The 24,729-nt window shown below is 45.8% G+C and overlaps 1 protein-coding gene across 3 annotated transcripts in view; it reads right to left on the bottom strand.

The window, feature by feature from the left end:
* The window catches only part of GREB1 (growth regulating estrogen receptor binding 1), a 163,731-nt gene extending 153,339 nt beyond the window's left edge, over positions 1-10,392 (bottom strand). The window contains exon 1 of one of the 3 annotated variants that reach the window (XM_039460758.2): positions 10,054-10,392. The gene's annotated coding sequence lies outside the window, so the exon portion shown is untranslated. Of the gene's footprint in view, positions 1-8,851; positions 9,150-9,444; positions 9,496-10,053 lie in introns of those variants that run through there. The other 2 variants (XM_039460759.2, XM_039460756.2) reach the window with 2 other exon arrangements.
* Positions 10,393-24,729: the final 14,337 nt, after the last annotated feature.

The raw sequence follows: 24,729 nt of genomic DNA, 5'->3' as shown, positions 1-24,729 counted from the left end.
TGCTAGGTGAACAATCTGAGAGTAAAGTGCCACATTCAATGACCACGGAAACAACGCACGGTGGCCAGGCAGAGAGTAAGCCAGCCGTCCGGAAGGGTGATAGGGAACCAAGGAAGAGGACTGTGAAATCGACAGCACCCAAAGGATCTGCCCAAAGAAGTGGGAGCCAGTCACCAAGTCAGGGCACAGTCACTGGAAGTCACTGACAAGAGGCTGGAACAGAGGTGCCCAGGCCTCACATACACAGTGAATGGGATCACTAAACCCTTCGGCAGAAGGGTAGTTAGCAGAAGTGGGCACAGAGAGCCAACCACTGGAACAAGGCAGAAACAGGGCATCCAAATATGTCAATGAGCTCTTGGTGAAGAGGAAAACCAGAAGAAAACTAGCTGCTGAGCCTGGAACTAGAGGGTCAAGCCACTTATGGCCTCCGGCCTCACTCCTGGGAACCAGAAGGACAGGGTGTTAACGTTTACTTGAGACCTACTACATGCCAAGAACACCTTCCATGAACAAAATATTCAATCTTATGAGAATTCTTGGAAAGTTTTATTGGCATTATCAGATGAGTAAGTGGAGGTATAAGAAGGTGGAATAACTCTTCCAAGTCTCAGCTAGAGACAAAACATGCTTCTAATCCTCTGATTTCGGTCAAATCATATTCCATTCTGAGCTCAAAGGTTAGGATTAGACCATTGACCCAACTCTCAGACTTACTTCTAAAAACCTTTAGTAAGCTTTTTAGTGATTTAGCCCATTTCTTTAGCTTTTACTCAGGCTTCTAATAAGTCATTCTTCTGATACCATTGACAGGATTTGGACATTATACCAAAGAAGCTGTATTAAAAGTAAGAAAACAAAAATTAAGCACACTAATATGCAGACATTATTTTAAGATTCTAAATCATGAAAAAAGTAGATACAGAAATTTATGTCATGTCAAGGAAATGATTAAAAGAGTGCTATGCTGATCCAGTTCTTCTTAATGCTTAGAATATAATGTAAGCAGGGAAAATGCAAACCTGTACATCTAAACCACAGAAAATACATACCAGAGCAAATGAGAGCCACAGTGAGATACCTTCACCCACCAGAATGGCTATCACCAGAAGACAACAGTAGCTGCTGTACACAAGGATATGGAGAAATTAGAACCCCCATACAGTGCTGGTAGACATGTAAAATGGTACAGCTAATTTGGAAATCAGCTTGGCAGTCCCTCCAAAAGTTAACTTAGAGTTCCCCTAGGACCCAGCAATTCTACTCCTTAATACCCAAGAGAATTAAAAACACATTTCCAAGGCTGGGTGCAAGGGCTCACGCCTGTAATCCCAACACTTCGGAAGGCCAAAGCAGACAGATCCCCTGAGGTCAGGAGTTCAAGACCAGCCTGGCCAACATGGCAAAACCCCATCTCTACTAAAGGTATAAAACTTAGCCAGGCATGGTGGCATGTGTCTGTAATCCCAGCTACTCGGGAGGCTGAGACAGGAGAATCGCTTGAACCTGTGAGGCAGAGGCTGCAGTGAGCGAAGATCACTGCATCCCCTTCTCCCAGTCCCTGATGCAGGCAATGATTGCTAATAGGTCTGGGGCTTCTTTCTGGGGTAACGAAAATGTTCTAGAATTAGATCACGGTGATAGCAGTACAACTCTGTGAATATATTTAGAAGCATTGAATTGTATACTCTAAAAAGGCAAATTTTGTAGCATGCAAATTGTAAATTGGTATTACAATTATATATACTATATATAATATGTAATAACATATATTATGTACACAATATATAATTATATCATAACATAAAGAGAGTGGCAATTCACCTAACATACTTTTACATGGTAGATTCTCAAGAAGTGGTGGCTCTAATAGCAATAATTTTTCAGCTACCTCTTGAGTCTGAAAGGCAAAGGAATAAAAGAAATTTAAGTTGATGAACTAATCTTATATGCATGAGCCCCATATTTTATTCTTCTCTTCCATTGCCTCCATAATTCTCTGCAGAGTCTAAGACATTGCTAAGCACATAATAGAATACTGTCCTTTGAGAAATATGAAATGATATGATCCTTTGTCTCAAGTTCTCCTACATTTGGGAGCAAGAATTAAAAGTAGAATTCCTTTGTCCCGCACCCTGAGATGGAGTCTTGCTCTCTCCTCCAGGCTGGAGGGCACTGGCACGATCTCAGCTCACTGCAACCTCTGCTCCCCGGGTTTAAGCAATTCTGCCTCAGCCTCCCAAGTAGCTGGGATTACAGGTGTGCGCCACCATACCCGGCTAATTTTTGTATTTTTACAAAAATTATGGATGGGGTTTTACCAGGTTGGCCAGGCTGGTCTGTAAACCCCTGACCTCATGATCTGCCTGCCTGCCTCAGCCTCCCAAATTGCTGGGATTACACTGTGCCTGGCCCAAAGTAGAATTCCGAATTGTTCTCTAATTGTTCCTACCAATATTAAGCTTGGCATTCTCTATCCGGAGTTCCGTAAGTTCCCCAAAGAACAAAAGCTCATTTATTCATCAGGTATTTACTGAGTACCTACTATGGGCCAGCCATCGTACTGAGTGCTGGAGAACAAGAGTGACCAAAAGTGATCTGATAGCACGTGTTGTATACTGGCAGGAGACCAGATGTCAAACAAATAAATATGTCACTGCAAATGTGGTGTGTCATATGAAATGCTTCTCAATTTTTTTTTAATGAAAACTGCCTACATATGCCCCAATTCAGATAGATTTTATCCAGTAATTTCTTTCCCAATTTTTGTGGGGTTTTTTGTTTGTTTTGTTTTGTTGTTGTTTGTTTTTGAGACGAGTTTCACTCTTGTTGCTGAGGCTGTAGTGCAATGGCGCAGGCTTGGCTCACTGCAACCTCTGCCTCCTGGATTCAAGCGATTCTCCTGCCTCAGCCTCCCAAGAAACTGAGATTACATGTGCCCTCCACCACACCTGGCTAATTCTGTATTTTCAGTAGAGATGGGATTTCATCATGTCCGGCCAGGCTGATCTCAAACTCCTGGCCTCAGCCTCTTTCCCAAATCTTTATGAATCAAGAACACATAACTATCAATCAGAGTTCCTGATCAACAAAAGACCTCACCATCATTCCACAGCCAATATCATTCTGCACAGAAGGAAGAAGTCTGATATTTGGTTGACTTACAGAGCTGCAAGCAGGTAAATGCACTTTCTAGGAGCTTTCATTTCTGTTTTTTTTTTATTTTAAGAGCTTACAGACTCCTCGGACACCTTCACGGATTTGTGGTTCTCAAGGTTGAGTGCCCATCAGAGACCACTGGTGGGACTCATTAAACCACAGACTGCGAGTCACCACCCCCAGAGTTTCCAAGTTGGTCTAGGGAGGGGCCAGAGAATCTGCATTTTGTACAAGTTCCCTGATGATGCTGATGCTGCTTCAGGTAGCTGTAGAATTTGAGAACCACCACAGTAGACAGGCAGAGCATATGCTTCAGTAAAGTCAATATCAGAAGGAAGCTTTTTTTTTTTTTTTTTTTTTTTTTTTTTTTTGAGCCCGAGTTTCACTCTTGTTACCCAGGCTGGAGTGCAATGGCGCGATCTCTGCTCACCGCGACCTCCGCCTCCTGGGTTCAGGCAATTCTCCTGCCTCAGCCTACCGAGTAGCTGGGATTACAGGCACACGCCACAAAGCCCAGCTAATTTTTTGTACTTTTTTGGTAGAGACTGGGTTTCACTATGTTGACCAGGATGGTCTTGATCTCTTGACCTTGTGATCCACCCGCCTCAGCCTCCCAAAGTACTGGGATTACAGGTGTGAGCCACCACATCTGGCCCAGAAGGAAGCTTTTAAGTTACCTAGGCCAACCTCCTCAAGCGGCAGATGAGAACCCGAGTCCCCAAAGGAGAACCCTTCTGTCAAGGTCAAAACTGAAGAAGGATGGCAGGTCCCTGACTCCCAGGTCACCAGTTTTCCGGTACACAACCTCCCAGCCAGCCCACCTCCTTTTGTCGAGCCCTGGAAGACATCCCTTCCCATTGGACTCTGATGTAAATTTGTGGTCGAGAACGCCAGGGGCAGAAAATTATATCATGTCTTGGATTTGCTTTAAAGTGATCCAAAAGGGTTGTGGTATAGAGAGAGGAAAGGCAAGAAACAAAACTGACAAAATCTTGACAATCGCTGAAGCTGAATGATAAACACGGAGGTTCAAGATACTCATCTTTCTACTTTTGCACACGTTTGAAATTTTCCATAATCAAAAAAAAATCATGGGACTCACTTAAATCAAGACTTGACTTGTCGCTGCACATTTCTGAAGGGCTTGGTCTCTCACACTACCCCTAAAATACACCCTCTCCCTCAGAAAAACAGTATGTTTTGAACATCTGTGGCTTGCCAAGCCTTGGCTGGGCACTCGAGGGATACAGACAAAACTAAGACATAAATGTCTCTTCCTGAGAAGCTCATAATTTGATGGCATCAATAAAATACAACCATTTTTGCTGCAGGTGGAACAGTGGCATGAGAGGCCGTTAAAAGCCAGCTAGCTTATCCCACTGAGATCAAGAGGACTGAGGCAAAGCTTCATCTCTTTTCATCTCATGTCCCTGAAGTTCAGCATTTTTGTCACTTCCTAAGAGTAGGCAAGTTTGAGAAATGTGTACTACCATCAATCAATGACGTTTTATCAAAATAGAAAGAACATTAAAAGCACAAATGACAGGCAAAGCTCAAGCATCCACTAGAGAAATAGTTGAATTATAATTTTTCAACACAATAGACTATAAAATTGTATTTAAAATGACAATGTCAAGAAATACTGATCTCAAAACAGGCAATGTCCACAATAAATTATATTAAAATGAGATATAAATTATATAATTTTAACTAAGTTCTAGAAGCATATAGAATTTCATTTTTATAACAGGAAAAAATACACGACAGCGTTCAGAGTAATTATATCTAAATCATAGATTTCTGTTGGGTTGTTTTGTTTTGTTTTGTTTTTGAGATGGAGTTTTGCTCTCGTCGCTCAGGATAGAGTGCAATGGCGCCATCTCAGCTCACTACAACCTCTACCTCTGGGTTCAAGCGATTCTCGTACCTCAGCCTCCCAAGTAGCTGGGATTACAGGAATACGCCACCATGCCTGGCTAATTTTTGTGTTTTTAGTAGAGACAGGGTTTCACCACGTTGGCCAAGCTGGTCTCAAACTCCTGACCTCAGGTAATACACCCGCCTCAGCCTCCCAAAGTGCTGGGATTACAGGCGTCAGCCACGGCATCCAGCCGTTTTTTGTGGTTTTTTTTGTTGTTTTTTTTTTTGTTAACTCTTCTGTATTTTTTTATATTTTATTTCACAAATATATATTACTTCTATAAGAGCCTCCCCCTGCCTTTTTAGTGCACTTAGCTTTAAAGTACTACCATTAGATGGCCTATAATCCAGCACTCTGGGAGACAGAGATAGGAGGATTACTTGAGGCCAGGAGTTTAAGACCAGCCTGGGAAACATAGTGACATCTCATTTCTACAAAAATAAAACTTAAAACTAATTTTTTTTTTTTAATTGGCCGGGCGCGGTGGCTCAAGCCTGTAATCCCAGCACTTTGGGAGGCCGAGGCGGGTGGATCACGAGGTCAAGAGATCGAGACCATCCTGGTCAACATGGTGAAACCCTGTCTCTACTAAAAAAATACAAAAAATTAGCTGGGCATGGTGGCGCGTGCCTGTAATCCTAGCTGTTCAGGAGGCTGAGGCAGGAGAATTGCCTGAACCCAGGAGGCGGAGGTTGTGGTGAGCCGAGATCGCACCATTGCACTCCAGTAACAAGAGCGAAACTCCGTCTCAAAAAAAAAAAAAAAACCTAATTTTTTTAAAAGTACTACAATTTATGTGTATGTCCAGAAACTAAACCAATATCTAAGACTCCCCATTAAGCAGTGTAAGAGCTGAGAGGGTTAACTGCCTAGAGTCACTATGAAGGAATTAGAGGTCCGCCTGGATGCTCTGGAATAGCTAGCCCAGAGTTCTATGAACTGTCCAAAGACAGCCCTAACGGTCCATTGTCCCCTCAAAAGCCCTAACTGCTTCCTTTCCAAGTCTAGAACAGAGAATGCTAGAAGAGGAAAGGTGAGATTCCTGAAAGCAAGTTCCCTTCACCAGTTACTGTAAGACAAGCCCATCCTGCCAGCGGTTCCTGCAAATGTCCCGTCCCTGGGCATGGGCAGCATTCTGGGGGCTTGTCCTCTCTCTTTGTGTGACACTTTCCCATTCTGATTTCTAACCATTCATTAGCTCTACTTTGAAATTGCCTCAGAACACTCTGGAATTTCTAAATAATTCAAATTTTGAATCCCCAAAGTGGACCCAGTTTTCTTTAAAAGAGGGTTTCTAATGTCAAGTAAAATGGTATGGTATAGAATGAACATCTATAATGCCACAGGCATTCAATAAATTGCTTACTAAATGAAAGAAACAGTGATCAACTTCATACCAAGCATAGAATCCTTTTAGACAGGCTGTCTGAGATCAAAACCTCTCCTATTGAAAGTGACAACAGGTAAACACAGATGATTCAAATGTAGCTTCTGGGTGTGGTGGCTCACACCTGTAATCCCAGCACTTTGGGAGGCTGAGGCAGGTGGATAACGAGACCAGCCTGGCCAACATGGTGAAACCTTGCCTCTACTAAAAATACAAAAATTAGCTGGGCATGGTGGTACATACCTGGGACCCCAGCTACACAGGAGGCTGAGGCACAAGAATCACTTGAACCCAGGAGGCGGAGGTTGGCAGTGAGCTGAGATTGTGACACTGTATTCCAACTTGGGTAAAAGAGCAAGACTGTCTCAAAAACTATATATAAATAAAAATAAATAAAATAAATGTTGCTACTAATTACCTACCCAGCAAAAGATTTCAGGTATTGATCTAATTGGCTATCTTCATGAATCAGAATCATTTTAAACAACCAATAAACCATTTAAACCATCTGCAATAACAAGAAAGGTCAAGATGGGACTCAGTTTCAGCCTGAGCTTTTTTTACCCACTGCTCTGTGCAGTGGAGTGTAGTGGCACGATTGTAACTCATGCAGCCTCGAACCCCTGGGCTCAAGTGACCCTCTGGCTTAGGTTCCAAGTAGCTAGAACTACAGGCATGTGCCATCATGCCCTGCTAATTTTTTTTCTTTTTTTTTTTTTTTTCTAAGAGATGGGAGTCTCACCATGTTGCCCAGGCTAGTCTTGAGCTCTTGGCCTCAAGCAGTCTTCTGGCCTCAGTCTCCCAAGTAGCTGGGATTCCAGGTGTGAGCTGTGCCTAGCTCCCGAGTTTACTTCATATGAAAAAAAAAAAAAAAAAAAAAAAAAAAAAAAAAAAAACTTGTCCCTGAAAGAATAAGCAGAACACCTCATGCACTGCAGCTGGGAACCGAAATGCCACAGATCACACTGCAAACTTTAAATGAACCAGATTTTGGCATGGAAAAAGACCTGTAGAAAAATTTTCTCACCTGTGTTGTTCCGTTTAATTGTTTCATATTTAAATTTGGTTTTTCTTTCCTAGAAACAAACTTTTCTGAGAAAGCACTCAGAAAATAAGGTCTGGAAACAATAGATTGCTTATGAACAATTCTGCAAAGCTGCCCAGAGATTTAAGAAATCCTAAAAGGATAGAGACATGGAATTCTAATTGGCCTTTATAACTCCCAATAACATCTTCCTACAAAGTGCAACAAACCAGGCAGCACAACCACAGTATTTACAGACGACGAAGCTCAGAAACCCCTTGTCTAATTCCCAGGTTAAATGCAGAAATTAAAGTGCTCTCACTAGGAATAAAGGAGTGTTTACTCAAGCTAAATTTACACATTTATTGTTTTAAAGGGATAATAAAAAGTCTTTCAAGTCCTGAAGTAACACTTAACTCTCTAATAAAAGTTTATTAAAGAAAAGCTTCAGTGTACAAAGTAAGTAGTAGTTCTTTTTTGCAGGTCCTCAAGACCAGGGATCAAAAGAGAGTTGACAGCAAAATGGCCGGGCGTCCCTCTGCACGAATGGTGGCTCTCCCGGCCTCCAGCCGCCGGCGCCCCAGTGGCTGGGCCACACACACACACACACACACACCCCTTCTTGTACTTCTGGGAAGCAGCCTTTGTTCCCAGGACCTAAACTGGGATCCAGTTAGGAATCCCCCCCCTCCCCTGAACCCTCGTCTTCAAGTGCAGGAGCCCCTAAACCAACGTCCCAGGGCCACTCAGGAAAGATGCCCCAAAATTTTCCCCCGGGTCCCAAGTGCTGGGAATATGTGGCTGCCACTCTAGGCTCCAGACAGTCCCCGTAAACACACAGAGTCAGATAAACACACACCCTTGCAATACGATTATCACCGTCGCCGCCGTTCACAGCTCCCGCCTACCGAGCGCTCACCATGTGCCAAACGTGCCAAACGCCAGGCGCCTCGCGTGCTCTCACAGCACACGCACCCATACACGCGCACACTCACGTGCACACACGCACACCCATACACACGCACACATGCACGCACACACACGCACGCACACCCATACACGCGCACACATCACATGCACGCACGCACACCCATACACGCGCACACATCACATGCACGCACGCACACACATGCACACGCAAGCGCACACACGCACGCACTTGCGCACGGCAGCGGCACTACCCAGGTCCCCACACGCTCCCAGGGTCGACCCCGGACACCTCTCACCTCCTTCCCGGGACCAAGGCCAGGAAGTGCCCGCGTCTGGCGGGGCGCCTCTTCCCGCGCCAAGCACCCCCCCGCCGCCCGAGCAGCGACCCCCACAACCCCGCGCCCGCGCCGCCCGGCGGGACCGCTCCTACCTCGGGCCCTTTGTCCTGTCGTCGCTGCCCCGTTCCCGACCGCCCGCCGCCGACAGAAGCCAGCCCAGCCTCCAGGCAGCGCTGGCGGCCGCAGAGCCCGGACCCGGCCCAGGCCCTGGCCCCGGACGAGGCGCGGGGCGCTCGGCAAAGCCCGGATCTCCGGAGCCGCGGCCTGCGCGGAGGACTCGACCCCTGACACCTGCCGCCCCCTGTGATCCACTTCTCCGGGTCTTCGGGGCGGCCGAGCCCACCGCCCGGCCCTCCTCCGCGGCCGCCCCAGGACCTCCGCCGGGGAAGGGTCGGGGGAGGGCGCGGGCCCGGCACCCCCAGCGGCGCCCGACTGCTGGCGCAGGTGACAGGGACCGAGGGGAGCCCCCGCGCACTCCCACTCGGGTTCGCGCCCCGGGCCTGGAACCCCAGTTTTATCCTGACCCGCCCGCCCTTGTTCCCAACAAAGACGCGCTCCCGGCTCCCGCGTCCCAGGGAAGGTCGCCGTGTGGGGCCGCCCTGCCCGCTGGTCCTGCCCTGGCGGCTGCCGTGTCCCATCCCTCGCCCACCCGCGTGGGTTCAGAAAGATGGTAGGAACCTCGCACCTGAGCGCCAGCCCCGGGCTCCGTGCGCCCTCTGCGCTCGGTGGTGCCGCGTCCTCCCTGCTCTTCCCGAGGCCGCCCTCCCTGTAGCGGCCCCGTCCCACCCCCGGGCCACGCACCCCGACATTCCTGCGGGGCCACACTGGACGCCCCCGCCGGGGACAGGGCACTTAGCGGGGAAGAAGATCTGGACAGAGGCTGGGAGACCCCTCGGAGGACCGAGGTCATTTTGCCGCTTGGGAACGCAGGCGCCCAGACGGGACGCGGCATGGCTGTGAGGCTGCGGGAGTGGAGCCCAGGCCTCCCGAAAACTGCACCGCAGGGGCCCCCGGACACGCACGCTCGGCCAGCGGGACTGAGCCCGACCGAGCGCGGTCACCGCGGCGCCCACGGTCTTCTCCCCACCGCCGCCGAGCGCTCAAGCCGCGGGAGATCGGGGGACCCGGTCCCCAACAGCCGAGGTCGGCGAGCGGCCCACGAGGGGACCGGCCTGAGATCAACAGAGGAAGAGGAAGATTCTGGAACTCTGGGCCCCTGCGGGTGGAACCCGGCCAGCTTTTCCTGGTGACAGGTCGGAAAAAAATGAGTGAAGGAAGGAAGAAATAAACGAACCTCAGATGAGTCCCTGCAAACCTCACTGGCGGCTGCTGCTGAAGTGGCCCCAGAGACGAGCACGGGGCAGAAGTAAAACTGGAGGAAGCTGAGACAAGAAACAAAGAAAATTCGAGATCTTTCTTTTCTTTTCTTTTTTTCTTTCTTTTTCTTTCTTTTGCTTCCTTTCTTTTTTCTTTCTTCCTTTTTCTTTTTCTTTCCTCTCTCTCCCCTTTTTTTTTTTTTTTTTTTTTTTTTGTGCAAAACACAGGCCCCTGTGTTTTCAAGAGGCAGTCAGAAGCAGAACTGGACTCAGGAAACCGGCCCTGGACCCCCTGCCACTCACCGCTAGGACCCCTAGCCTTGGGCCTAACAACCACTGTCTTTGAAAACGCCCTGAAAACTCGCAGTTCACAAATCTGGACTGGGTGGTTAAGCAATAAAAGCAGGGAGTGAGGTGTAGGCCCCAGCACCTGCCAGCACACTGCAGGTTCTCAGTGAAAAAGCAGCCTGGGTCAATCCCTGCAGCTCGCCATACTCGATTGGCGGCAGCATCATTTTCCTTTTCTCATTATGAAATAGCTCAAACACCCACATTTGACTTTTCTCATTGTGAAATTTTCAAACACACTAAACTAAGAGAGTAATCTAAAGAGCCCATGTGCTCAAGAACCAGCCAATCCTAACATCGTGCCACACTTGCTTCAACTGTTTATATAAGACATGAATATTGCAAACAGTGGAAGCCCTCCTCAGGTCACCCCTAGTACTCTTCCAAAGCATCCCATTCCTGTTTTTATACTATTACTGCATAACATGTGCTCATATATCATATAGAGAATTTTTATCGGCTTTACAACTTCCTGCGTGTTACCATCCTATTTCATTCTGAAACCTGGTCAGTTTGTCTTGTTTTGCTCGAGATTGTTAGATCCGTCTGATCATATATATAGCTCTAGTTTATTCATTTGAACTATTAAATAATATTCCATTGTATGAGTAGTGCACAAGTCATACATACATTCTTCTGTTGATAGACATTTGAGTTGAGATTATAAACCAGACTGCAGTGAACATTCTGGAACTGCATTTATCTTTCTAGGGTATAACTCATCTCATTTCAGCCACTCTAGTAAAAACGTGCAGAATAAGATGTTGAATTAACTAACATTAGCCCAAATGTCCAATCCCTGGTTTGGGTTAGTTACTGTAACTGCTAAACCAATAATCACTGTGAAAAATGCCCTTAGATTTTTTTCTCTTTACGTTTTGACAGCCTATGTCTTACCAGGCAGATAAAATCCCATAGAACAGAGGTCAGCAAATTTTTCTTAAATGGCAAGAGGTCGATATTTTAGTCAACGCCTTCTAGGAGGCAGAATTGAGGTTTCTATAACTATTTAAAATGTAACTTCATTGTTTTCTTTCTTTCTTTCTTTCTTTCTTTTTTTTTTTTTTAGAGATGAGGGCCTCACTCTGTCACCAGGCTGGTCTGGAACTCCTGGCCTCAAGTAATTATCCTGCCTCAGCCTCCCAAAGTGCTGGGCTTACAGGTAAGAGCCACTGCTCACCACCTGAAGGTAACCTTTTAAGAATGTAAAAAGTATACTTATTGGCTCATGGACTACAAAATAAAAATAAAAAGCAAAAAGTAGTCAACTGAGTGGATTTGGCCCCTGGGCTATATTTTCCCACTCCTGCTATGGAAGAATTCATTCCAAAAATGAATTCCTTTCTTTAAATAGGTGATCACTTTCAACCATGACAAAAGTGTAATTTGGCTCAACAGAAGAATGAAAGTGAATATGATGTTACTCTGAGGGAAAAATTTCTGGGAAGATGTCCCATACCTTAACTAGTTAAAACAATGACTTTGACAGAAACCATTTAATCCTATTTTTGAAGATCTATAATGAATTTTAGAAATGCGTAAAGTCCTACCACCTAAGAATTCATTAGTTGATAGAACTAATTAAGTTGGTTCTTTTCTCAACTAAGAAAAGCAATGAAATTCGATGAAAAAGTTGTTTATGATTTTCTTATTTAATGAATCATCTCCCTGCTTCTAGTTCATTGATTTAAATGCCAGCACACAAGTGCAAATGATTAGATTTGTTTTTCCTGGAACCTGACCCTTATTTTATGTCTTGATTGAACTCGAACCAAAACATGGAAAAGTAATTTCAAAATATTTTCTCAAATGAGCTGAATTTGCCTGGTTTAAAAATGTTGACAAGAATGGGGCCAAGCTAAAACACTTTGATGGCCAACCTGTAACTTGCAAAGGAGTCATCTCTCTCCAAGCCGGTTCAATAAGCAGAGGCCTTCCCCAAAAACAGCAGTGTGGGCAAGGCAGTTAGATGTGGCTCTCTTCTGCCCTTTGTGTCTTGGCCAGCATTATCCTACAGAATATATCTCTCCGAAGAGCACAGTGACTCACCCCTGTAATTACAGCACTTTCGGAGGCAAAGGCAAGTGGATCACCTGAGGTTGGGAGTTTGAGACCAGCCTGACCAAGATGGAAAACCCTGTCTCTACTAAAAATACAAAATTAGCCAGGCATGATGGCTCATGCCCGTAATCCCAGATATTCGGGAGGCTGAGGCAGGAGAATCACTTGAACTCGGGAGGTGGAGGCTGCTGTGAGCCGAGATCGCACCATTGCACTCCAGCCTGGGTAACAAGAGCAAAACTTGGTCTCAAAAAAAAAAAAAAAAAAAAACTCTCTCTCTCTCTCTCGCTCTCTCTCTCTCTCACACACACACACACACACACACACACACACTTTTCTCTCCCTCACACATATACATCCTCACACACTTTCTCCCTTATGTGTCTGCACATGTGCTATGCATGTTGATTTCTTACACATATGTACTTCCTTCAATGCGTGCAGTACTCATGCTTCGAGCAAACACACAGCTCTTTTTCACATATAAACCACACTCTCACCCAAACACAGGCCTTGTCACACAAAGAGTTCTCTGCTGGATACATGTGTTCTCTTTGCACCTACAATTCTGTTTTGTGCAGACCCAACTCTTCTCATACCTTTTTCTTTCGGCCATACACACGTTTTCACACCCCTCCCCCTAGCTTGCTTAAATTATCCCAAAATGTGAGTAGGAAGGTGTATTCATTTGCTAGGGCTGCCATAACAAACGGAGGGGTTAAACAATAGGAATCTGTTGTCTCACATCCACAGGCTAGAAGCCCAGCATCAAGATGACAGCAGGTTGGTTCCTTCTCATGGCTGAGGGGAGAGGATCTGTCCCAGGCTTCTCTTCTTGGCTTGTAAATGGCCTTCTCCCTGTGTCTCTTCATTGTCTTTACTCTATGCAAATCTTTTTTTTTTCTTTGAAAATGAGTCTCACTCTGTCGCCCCAGGCTGGAGTGCAGTGCCATGATCTCAGTTCACTGCAACCTCCACCTCCCAGGTTCAAGTGATTCTCCTTCCTCAGCCTCCTGAGCAGCTGGGATTATAGGCATGCACCACCATGCCCAGCTAATTGGGGTTTCGCCATGCTGGCCAGGTTGGTCTCAAACTCCTGACCTCAGCTGATCCACCTGCCTCGGCCTCCCGAAGTGCTGGGATTACAGGCGTGAGCCACCGTGCCCAGCCCCTCTATGCAAATCTGTGTCCAAATTTCCTCCTGTTATAAAGACACACCAGTCATTTTGGACAGGACGCACCCTAATGACATCGTTTAGTTTGATTACCTCTGAAAAGATCCTATCTCCAAATAAGGTCACATCCTGAGGTACCAGTTAGGACTGCAACATACACATTTTTGGAAGGGCTGTGGCACCAACAGGACACAGTTTGACGCATAGCAGTAAGGTTCGGGTCTGGCTTGTTGCTGCGTGAGGTTTAGATCATAAATACTAAACTCCATCTTGATCAGTAGTAAATCTGAAGCCTAGATGTGGTAGTTCCTCACCAGAAACCTTGAACTCAGATTCAACTTCTCCCCTCTCCCCTCCACCTCACCCGGAGCTTATCAGGGATATTGGCCACCCAAAATTCAAGGGCTCTATTCAATGGGCTCCCTAAGGTGAAAGCACTCCACCTGGTGGACAGCACTTTGAATTGACTACACATCCGCAAATGATAGACCAGCTGGTAACAGCACTACCCGATGCATCTTCGTTGACATTAAATGTTAGATAAATAAGACGGGAAGGAATCGGGGGCAAAACGAATTTGAAGCAACCAATATAGTTTATGAACTATAAACTATACTTTATAGTGCATGGGTTAGTGCATGGGACGTGTACATTTAAGAAGAACATTTCATAATCAAGAAGACATTATCAAACAAACTAAATAGTATTTGCATAGAATTCAAGAATAGAAGGTAGTAATTCACCTCTGATGGAGCTTTCTTTAAAAGTCTGGGTGTAGTGTGGGTGCACACGAGACTTGGGCCCCTGATAACCAATTATGAAATTACATAAACGTTTGAATGAGAAGATACTCTGTTGCGCTAATAACATGTGCAGAAATACATCTTTCTGTCAGGTGTGCAGCAATATTTAGGGACACCAAAGAATATGAAATTACATAAACGTTTGAATGAGAAGATACTATGTTGCTCTAATAACAGGTGCAGAAATACATCCTTCTGTCAAGTGTGCCTCAATATTTAGGGACCACCTTCCTAATTTCTAATGGCAGTTACAGACCAAATTACAAGAAAACACAAAGGGTAGAAACAATATCACAGTGGATGTTGGTAACCACCACACTTAACCTCATCATCCGATTTCTCTTTCTCCAAAGAACACCCCTTGGGAGTTCACTCCTTAAGGCATGTGGTAGTATTTAATATACACCAGGTATGTTGTATACATGTTTTTTTGTTTGTTGTTTTTTGAGACAGGGTCTTACTCTGTCTCCCAGGCTACAGTGCAGTGGTGCCATCATGGCTCACTGCAGCCTTGGTCTCCTGGGCTCAATAGATCCTGCCACCTCAGCCTCCCAAGTAGCTAATTTGAATCAACAGTATTTAAGCAATAGTGAAAAAAAAAAAAAAAACCTTATTATTCAGCATACAATTCAAGCAGGAGGAAAAATAGAAGTTGCTAAACTTACCAATAATTTGATAGTGCTGAATCAAAACAAAATCCATTGTATTATTTACTAACAAGATTTAAGACAAATTCTTGCATTTTGTCATCATGTTTTGCTTTAGAGTTCATATTTCAAAGTCAGCATACTTAAGATTCTTTTTTCCAAATTCGATTTAGTTCTTTATAATGTAATGCACATGTTGACAGTGAAACATCGTTATTGTCATTTGTCCAGGTTGCTGGGGTCATTGAGCTACCTACAGAGAGGAAACTGGAATGCTAGCTTCAGCTGGGGGTCCAGGGAAGGCTTCCCCGAAGGAATGATGTCTCAAATAAGGATAAGGAGTTTGCTAGAAGCAGCAGCAAAGTGGTAATGTTTTCGGCAAAGAAAACATGAGAAGACTCAGTGGTGAGGAAAAGCTTTTGAGGAATTGAGTGAATATTAGTGTGACTGGAGCAGAGAGAGCGCAATGCACCAACTAGTCCATGATAAGGTGGTGGTCCGGGGCTCCTGAGTGTTCAGAAACAGATCCAAACCTCCAGCCACCTGCAGTGTGATGGGGAGGCCGCCAGGCAGGCAAGCGGCCAGTTTATAGGGAAAATACTAACACGGAGTATAAAACACAGCACACAACAGATTTCAATCAGAGGACGGGTGAGGTCAGATCTGTGCTTTGAGACGATTTCTCTGGCAATGTGAGGTAAACAGCTACAAAAATAAAAATAAAAATGAAGAAGAAAAAAGCAGTTTCTTAATTTGACAGTGACAGTGGAGAGCCAGTTGAAGGTGGAGAGACCAAAGACAGGGAGATGAATTAGGAAGCAGCTATAATAGTCCAGGAACAATGATGAGGAGAAGAGTAGTGGGCAGCAGGAATCAAGGGCCAGGAGGCTGAAATGCTTTTTGGAGGCATAGCTGACAGGCCCCCGTGCCCACCCCCTCGCTTCCCTTTGTCGCCCTTTCATTGGAGTTCACTGAGGCGGACAGCCATCGCTCATCTTTCCCACCACTCTTTGTGGACAGGCTGTCATGAGGATTTGCTGCTGTGGGTGTATTTGACTACAGGCTTACCTTTTTGTTCCTTTTTCAAAGCAGGAGGCAGATACTGTTGCTCATTGCGGAGACTGAATCCATGTGCTAGGACCAATGAAAGCCTCCATGGGCTACCATCTTGGGAGCCCTCTGGATAGCCTGTCAAGTTCTGAACAAAACCTCAGGACAAAGCATTCACTGTACCCCTCCTTGTTCCGTTTGATGTCATTTTAGAACCATTCTTAGTGGGGTAGAGAGCTTCGAGAGTCAATTAGAAATGGCCTCTGTGAAACTGTGAAGCTTTCGTTACCACTGAAGATGGATTTTGCACTAGGGACTTGACACCTGTTATCTCTCACACAGCAGAATTGCATGTATGTCTGCCCTCAGTGTACAAATACAGACACTGAGAGTCGTAAAGGTGAGGTTACCTGTCATGAGGGGTAATTGGAGTTGGTGCTGGACACACTCCAGCCTGGGCTCATCTGCTCATTCTAGTCCATCCTCCTCTTTCTGCATCCTTCCATCTCTTCCACATCCTCTCTGGCCAAGTGTTTTTGTTCTGGGCTCTTCATCTCACCTTCCTAAAAGGTGGACTCATCTGGGAAGAATAAGACCAGCATTCGAGCCTCAGCTCTGATAGGGACCATCTGATGGAAATTAAGCAAGTCATTTGACTGCTATTCTCAATTTCCTCCCAATATGCTTTGGATTTGTGTCCCTTCCCAAATCTTATGTCAAATTGTAACCCCCAGCGTTAGAGGTGGAGTCTTGGGGAGGTGATTGGATCATTGAGGTTGATTTCTCATGAATGGTTTAGCACCATCCCCTTGGGTCATTGACAGAGAGTAAAGGGAGAGTGTAGAATTCGAGATCTGGGAGACATAGCAGGCAGTCAGCACATTTGTGTAGATGGGTGAATGAATGGCAAACAGTAGAGGGGGCTGACTTGGGAAACACGGTAAGATTTTCATGCTATTCTCATGACAGAGTGTGTTCTCAGGAGATCTGGTTGTTTAAAAGTGTGGAGCACCTTGGCCGGGCACTGTGGCTTAAACCTGTAATCCCAGCACTTTGGGAGGCCCAGGTGGGCAGATTACAAGGTCAAGAGATCGAGACCATCCTGGCCAACATGGTGAAACCCCGTCTCTACTAAAAATACAAAAATTAGCTGGGCATAGTGGCATGTGCCTGTAGTCCCACCTACTTGGGAGACTGAGGCAGGAGAATTGCTTGAACCCAGGAGACGAAGGTTGCAGTGAGCCGAGATAGCGCCACTGCACTCCAGCCTGGCACCTGGCAGCGGAACAAGACTCTGTCACAAAAGAAAAAAAAGTGTGGAGCACCTTGCCCCTCACTCACTCTCTTCCTCCTGCTCTGGTCATGTGATGTGCCTAATTCCTCTCACCTTCCGCATGATTGTAAGTCTTCTGAGGTCTCCCCAGAAGCCAAGCAGATGCCAGCACCATGCTTCCTATACAGCCTATGCATCCATGAACCAATCAAAACTCTTTTCTTCATAAGTTACCCAATCTCTGGTGTTTATAGCACTGTGAAAACAGACTAAAATACCTCCCCTTTACAACAAGAGGGTTTACTCAATACCTCTTCCTGCTCTAAGGTTCTAGGACCCAGACTATTATATATTACAGAAAACTGATGGGGAACAGTCCTTGCTGTCACTCTTTCTCCTCTGCCATGCTTCACAAGCGCCTCTCCCTGCTCCAGTTATCATGGGAGGATATGTACTTAGAGATCCTGTGAGATAGCCATGGACAGGCACAGATAACCTCCCAGGAGGCCCCACAATCTTATTTTGTTTCCCAAGTCAGTCTCCTCTGCTGTTTCTCATCCATCTGCCCATCTGTAACTATGTACTGAGCACCTGCTGTCTCCAAAATCTCCAATTCTACCCTCTCCCCTTCCTCTTAGCCAATGACCTTAGCTCCTGCCTCACAGAATAAGAACTTCCTCAACTTCCTGCCAAAATACCTTACAAATTAACCTACACCTGTCCTTACACTTTTCTCCCCTCCTCCTATCACTTGGGAGGTGGGTTTTTTCTCTCATCTCCCATCACCTCCTCCATTCACTCTCTGCATCTCATCCCTGTCAGCATTCCCCAAGTGCTGGGATTACAGACGTGAGCCACCGCACCCAGCCTAGTTTTTAAAATCTGGGTGTTCCTCTGGGTTCCATCCTTTGGCTTTGCCCTACATGGCTTCACTCATGCTCGCTGAATGATCCTTGACTAAACTTCAAGCACCAAAATTGCCATCTCAGGCCAAGTCTTCCCTCGAATCCAATCAGCCTCCAAACTCTGTTCTTTCTACCTCTACCTCTTGAGTCTATTCCCTCTCCATTTTCACTAGCCCCAACACAGTTTGGCTATTTATTGGGTGACTATAGCAGCATCCTAACCATTCTTCTTGCCTCCAGCTTGACTCCTCTTCCTATATTCTCTGTACCCTAACCCCACCCACCTTTAACTATTGGAACAATTTGTAAGATCTAAGAATGCTATGCTGGAGCAAGAAGTATAGCAAGAGAGTTGGGACATCTAGCAAATATTAGGTTACAGTGATGCCGTGGTTTGAATGTGCCCCCCAGAATTCATGTGTTGGAAACTTAATCTCCAATGTGACAGTGCTGGGAGGTGGGCCCAATGGGTGATATTCACGTGATGATGCAGTGAGTGTGATGATGCAGCAAGAAGGCCCTCACCAGACGCTGGCATCTTGATCTCGGACTTCGCCGCCTCCAGACTGTGAGCCAGTGTATTCTGTTATAGTGGCACAAAATGACTGAGACAAGTGGTGCCCTTTGGTATTTGTTCTAAGCCCTCAATCCCAAAACATTGCATTAGTAAAGTTAACTTGGCTACAATTTAGCCAAGTATCAATTTAGGGGTATCAGAAGAGGGGGCAGGGGTCAGTTTCCTTATCTAGAAAATAAATAGTTGGACGGGGCCCGTGCCTTGCAAAGTATACCCAAATCTTCAGTTTCTGATTCAGTGGGTCTGCATAGGACTAGAGAATTTGCATTTTTAATGAGCTTGCAGGTGACAGCAATGCTGAGGTCCACAGACCACGCTTAGAATATCTAACTGGTGTCTTAGTCTGTTCAGGTTGCTGTAACAGAACACTGTAAATTGAGTGGGCTTATAAACAACAGAAACTCACAGTTCTGGAGGCTGGGAAGTCCAAAATCAAGGCACTGGCAGATTCAACTTCTAGTGAGGGTCCACTTTGCTTCCTGGTTCACAGATAATACCATGGTTAATACTGAGTGTCAACTTAATTGGATTGAAGGATGCAAAGTATTGTTCCTGGGTGTGTCTGTGAGGGTGTTGCCAAAGGAGATTAACATTTGAGTCAGTGGACTGGGAAAGGCAGACCCACCCTCAATCTGGATGAGCACAATCTAATCAGCTGTCAGTGCAGCCAGAATAAAATGCAGGCAGAAGAACATGGAAAGACTAGACTTGGCTGAGTGTTCTGGCCTCCATCTTTCTCCCATGCTGGATACTTCTAGTCCTCGAGCATCAGACTCCAATTTCTCCAGCTTTGGGACTCTTGGACCTTCAACCACAGACTGAAGGCTACACTGTCAGCTTCCCTATTTTTGAGGTTTTGGGACTTGGACTGGCTTCCTTGCTCCTCAGCTTGCAGATGGCCTGTTGTGGGGCTTCACCTTGTGATCATGTGAGTCAACACTCTTTAATAAACTCCCCTTCATATATACATCAATCCTATTAGTTCTGTCTTTCTGGAAAACCCTGACTAATACAGTGGTCATTATAAACCAAAAAGTATCTGAGACAGGTCTCAATCAATTTAGAAGTTTATTTTGCCAAGGTTAAAGATAATGCCCAAGAGACAGGTCTATACCTTTCTCCAAAGATGATTTTGAGGGCTTCGATATTTAAAGGGGAAAGGGCAGATATTGGGAAAAGAGGAAGGAAGTTTTAAAAGATGTCGATAGAGAAGAGCTAAGCAGTTTCACTCTTTGAGCTTTTGCTCAGCCATTCACATAGAAGAGGCACGTAGAGGAATAATCACTTATGCATTCACCTAGCTCAGTGAATCTGCACTTTTACATGAGATAAAATAAACATAGGGCAGAGGAAGCCATCAGCTATGCATTTATCTCAGGTGAGCAGAGGGGTGACTGAATTCTGTTCTTTGTCTCATACCTGTGAAGATAAGCTGTCAATCTACGTTGTCCATGTGAAACCCAACAGAACTGTTTTTGGGTAAATTATCTTGGGGCCCATAAGGAATTTCCTAGTGAGAAATGCAGAGGAAGCATGTAGCTTTTTATCGTTGTAGCTATCTTATTTAGGCACAGAATGGGAGGCAGGTTTGCATGATGCGCTTCTCAGCTTGGCTTAGGCACCAATCCCACTGGTGGGCAATCTGTCCTCATCACCTACCTAATCACCTCCCAAAGACCCCACTTCCAAGTACTATCACATTGGAGATTAGATTTCAATGTATGCATTTGGAGGAAACACAAACGTTCTGACCATAGCAACTGGACTCAGTGGTGTCTACAATTTTAGTTTCTTCGCCCGTGCTATCCAATATGGTAGCCACTAGTTATGTGGCTATTTCGATTACAAATTAAATTAAATTAAAATTCATTTCCTCAGACACAACAGCCATATTTTCAAGTGCCAATGGCCACATGGGGCAGTGGCCACCATGTGGGACAATGTCGAACATTTCCATCATCACAGAAAGCCCAGTACATACAGTCATTTCCCCACGGACCTCTGGAGAGGACATTTTCAAGTAGAAGGGAGGTAAAATATCCTCTGACAGGTGAGGCCTGTCAGCATTGCTCAAGCACACCTGTGCACTTGGCCTACATTTCATCCCTAACTTCAGAAATAAGCCCTGGATGTACGGCCTTCATCCCTAACTTAGAAGTCCCAAAGCCCATGCCCATTCTGCCCTAGCACCATTTTGCCCCAGGAAGCACACACAAAAACAGTGCTGGAACTGGGAAATATTAGAATTTCTGTGCTGGGAACTGTAACTGTATACCATGCAAGACCACGGTGGACAAGGCCGAGGATGTAATGGCTAAAGTCCTGGTATTCGAGTCCCCACGCAACTGGAACAAACTTCTCTGAGCCTCCATATACTCTTCTACAAAGTATTCTTTTTCTTTTTCTTTTTTTTTTTTTTTTTTTTGAAACAGGGCCTCACTCTGTTGCCCAGGCTGCTGGAGTGCAGTGGCGCAATCTCGGCTCACTGCAACCTCTACCTCCCGGGTTCAAGTGATTCTCCTGCCTCAGCCTCCTGAGTAGCTGGGATTACAGATGGGTGCCAACACGCCTGGTTAATTTGTATATTTTTAGTAGAGATGGGTCAGGCTGGTCTCAAACTCCCTCAAGTGTTCGTCCTGCCTCAGCCTCCTAAAGTGCTGGGACTACAGGCGTGAGCCACCATACCTGGCCTTCTATAGAGTATTCTTGAAATAGCTACCTCACAGGGAGATGCGTGGAAAAGCACCTGGAGTTTACAGTTCATTCCGTTATTGTTTTTTCTTCCTCCGCTGTGCTGCTCTTGTGTGTTAGACATACTCTATTTTAGTACTTATGCTTTCTGATATATGAGTCTCCACCAGGCTGGAGCACAAGGTAAAGCCCCATTAGATTCAGTCCTCCCCTCAGCACCTACCCTACTGCTCGGCACCTGAGAGATGCTCATAAAAAAGTGCAAAAGGCCAGGCCCGGTGACTCACGCCTGTAATCCCAGCACTTTGGGAGGCTGAGGCAGGTAAATCACCTCAGATCGGGAGTTTAAGACCAGCCTGGCCAACATGGCAAAATCCCATCTCTACTAAAAATACAGAATTAGCTGGGTGTGATGGTGCATGCCTGTAATCCCAGCTACTCAGGAGGCTTCGGCAGGAGAATCGTTTGAACCCAGGAGGCAGAGGTTGCAGTGAGCTGAGATCATGCCATTGCACTCCAGCCTGGGAAACAAAAGTGAAACTCCATCTAAAAAGAAAATGTGCAAGAGATTATGTCTCGGGGAAAAGCCAGGTCACAGGTGTAGCAAGTGTGAGGATTGTGCCATTTCCCTGACTCTCCCCAGCTCTGTGCTCAGGCTCTTTCTTTAGCCTGGAGCACCTGCTACCCCCATCCTGATCCACATCCCACCTTTACTTGCCCATTTCTATCAGCTCTGGGAAATTCTCCATTCCTCGACAGTACACCGTCTCCTCAAGACCTCCGCTACATTCTTTTTTTTCCCCTCGTTATTTATTTAGCAAATATTAACTGAGCATGTTTTATTTGCCACTGCTGTGCTAAATGATAGAGATAAAAAGATTAGAAGCCAGGCATGGTGGCTCTCACCTATAACTCCAGCACCTTGGGAGGCTGAAGCAGGAGGGTCGCTTAAGGTAAGGAGTTTAAAAGAAAAAAAATTAGCTAAAAAAAAATTAAAAATTAAAAAATTTTTTTAAAAATTAGCTAGGCATGGTGGCATATACTTGTACTCTCAGCTACTTGGAAGGCTTAGCTGGGAGAACACTTGAGGCCAAGAGTTTGACCCTCCAGTGAATTATGACCATGCCACTGCCCTCCAGCCTGGTTGACAGAAAAAAAAAAAAAAAAAAAAAAAAAAGATTAGAGAAGTCTGTGACCTCATAGTCTAGTGGGGAGCCAGCTTCCTTGGGAAGCTTTTCCTGCCTCACCTCGCCCACCTCAGGCTGGGTAAAAAACCCCAGTCTAACCAATTGTTTCCCTCCAACCCTGTACATACCTTTTTTTTTTTTTTTTTTTTTTTTTTTTTGAGACGGAGTTTCGCTCTTGTTACCCACGCTGGAGTGCAATGGCGCGATCTCGGCTCACCGCAACCTCCGCCTCCTGGGCTCAGGCAATTCTCCTGCCTCAGCCTCCTGAGTAGCTGGGATTACAGGCACGTGCCACCATGCCCAGCTAATTTTTTGTATTTTTAGTAGAGACTGGGTTTCACCATGTTGACCAGGATGGTCTCGATTTCTTTCTTTCTTTCTTTCTTTCTTTCTTTGAGACGGAGTTTCGCTCTTGTTACCCAGGCTGGAGTGCAATGGCGCGATCTTGGCTCACTGCAACCTCCGCCTCCTGGGTTCAGGCAATTCTCCTGCCTCGGCCTCCTGAGTAGCTGGGATTACAGGCACGCACCACCATGCCCAGCTATTTTTTTGTATTTTTAGTAGAGACGGGGTTTCACTATGTTGACCAGGATGGTCTCGATCTCTTGACCTCGTGATCCACCCGCCTTGCCCTCCCAAAGTGCTGGGATTACAGGCGTGAGCCACCACGCCTGGCCTGTACTTACCTTTTTATTTCATACACGTGTTGGTCTCTGTTCCAATCACAGCAACCTGTATCCATTAATCCATTTAATCCTCACAACAACCTTATCAAGTAAGTATTGTCATTATTTGCCTTTTCCAGACAAGGAGACTGAGGCACAGGCAGATTAAGTAACTGACTTAATAAGGTCTTCTAGTTTATAAGTAGAAGCAGCCAGGATTTGAAAACACACCTTCTAGCTCCAGCTTAATTAACATACTCTGCTTACTTATCTGTCCCCACTGAAATTGGAGGTTGAACCCATGGCATATTCAAATGAGTAAGTATCTTCTGTGCCCACCCTATTACCTGACACAATAGGTCAACAATAACTCATTCATCAGACAGGAGGAAAGGAGGGAGGGAGGGACGGAGGAAGGATAGAAGTGAAACAATTCCACGGAGGTTTGGTTACCCACATTTACTAAGCATCAACACTGACCAGACTGTGACATGCGCTCACGAATAAATGAAGCCCGGGTGTGGTGGCTCATGCCTATAATCCCAGCGCTTGGGAGACCAAGGTGGGAGGATGGCTTGAGCCCCAGAGTTCAAGACCAGCCGGGGCATATACTGAGACCTTTTCTCCACTAAAATTAAAATTAAAAATTAGCCAGGCGCAGGCCGGGCGCAGTGGCTCATGCCTTTAATCCCAGCACTTTGGGAGGCAGAGGCGGGCGGATCACCTGAGGTCAGGAGTTTGAGACCTGCCTGATCAACATGGAGAAACTCCATCTCTACTAAAACTACAAAATTAGCCGGGCGTGGTGGAGCATGCCACCACGTGAACCGCTTGAACCCAGGAGGCGGAAGTTGCGCTGAGATGAGATCACACCATTGCACTCCAGCCTGGGTGACAAGAGCAAAACTCCACCTCAAAAAAAAAAAAAGAAAGAAAGAAAAAAAAAAAATTAGCTGGGCACAGTGGAGTGCACCTGTAGTCCCAGCTAAGTGGAGCGCGCCTGTAGTCCCTGCTATTCTGGAGGCTGAGGAGGGAGGATCACTTGAGCCTGGGGATTCGAGGCTGCAGTGAGCTGTGACCACACCACTACACTCCAGCCTGGGAGAAAAAAAAAATTTTTTTAAGAGAATAAATGAACATCTGTGCAGCTCAGAACTTTCAGTTATCAGCGTGGAGAATTCCAGGCAGGCGCTGCGTTTTCCCCCCGGCTGCCTCTTTCTATTCTCTCACCCCCGTCCCCTTCCTCTAAAATCCAGCTCCACCTCTTCCTTT

This window comes from Saimiri boliviensis, chromosome 1 (assembly GCF_048565385.1).
Source record: "Saimiri boliviensis isolate mSaiBol1 chromosome 1, mSaiBol1.pri, whole genome shotgun sequence".
In the NCBI taxonomy this organism is placed as follows: Eukaryota; Metazoa; Chordata; class Mammalia; order Primates; family Cebidae; genus Saimiri; species Saimiri boliviensis.
The sequence above is the reverse complement of the archived record's forward strand: the minus strand, read 5'-3'. Positions and strand labels throughout refer to the sequence as shown.